This window comes from Pygoscelis adeliae, unplaced genomic scaffold (assembly GCF_000699105.1).
Source record: "Pygoscelis adeliae isolate BGI_AS28 unplaced genomic scaffold, ASM69910v1 Scaffold537, whole genome shotgun sequence".
Lineage (NCBI taxonomy): Eukaryota > Metazoa > Chordata > Aves > Sphenisciformes > Spheniscidae > Pygoscelis > Pygoscelis adeliae.
Genome location: NW_008825213.1, coordinates 15,467 through 16,224, shown reverse-complemented (window position 1 = coordinate 16,224; position 758 = coordinate 15,467).

Below are 758 nucleotides of genomic sequence, written 5' to 3'. Positions count from 1 at the left end.
GGGGGGTGGTGGGGTGCGGCATGGGTACTGTGCGCATAGTGGGGGGGTAGCCGCTGGGGATGGGTGCCGGGTGCTGGGTACAGGGTCGGTGCCCCCAGAAATGCTGACCCAAGCAGGATGGAGGGCACCAGGCGGTGAGGCTGGGCCGACACAAAGTGGGTTTGATTTTGCCATTGCCGGTGCACTACTCACAGGAGAACCTTTGTGTTCCTCTTGGCCCAACTTCCCACCAGTGCTTCTGGTTTCAGCGTTCATGGTGCCGGCAGGGTGTGGGCAGAGGACAGCAAGGTGACAGGGGCTGCCAGGGGCAGCCGTAACCCCCAGGCCGGCTCAAGCCAGGAAGGGCCCTCTGGGTGCCAGTGCCCAGGGTCGGACCTTGCACCTTGGCACATGGAGGGAACAGGGACCACGGGCAGGGCACAGGGCTGCTGAAAAGGCAGCGGCCAGAGCTGGGAGTTGATCTGGAGGCAGAAGAGGAAGATGAAAGCTCTCAAAATTAGGGTGACGCTCAGGCATGAAGAAAGGGTCTGCACAGTGTGGCTGCAGCTACGTCCTTCAGCCCGTGGCTCTGCTCCCTCCGTGTCTCGGCGCGATGCTGTCCCATCCACCCAGCCAGGAAGCAGTGGTGAGGCTGAAACAGAGCCTTCTCCCACCCATGGTCACGGTTGCCACCTCTGAGAGGCTGCTCAGATGCTGTCCCCAACAAGACACAAACACTGTCCCCTCCTCACCGCCACCCGAGACCTGAATGTTTTGTG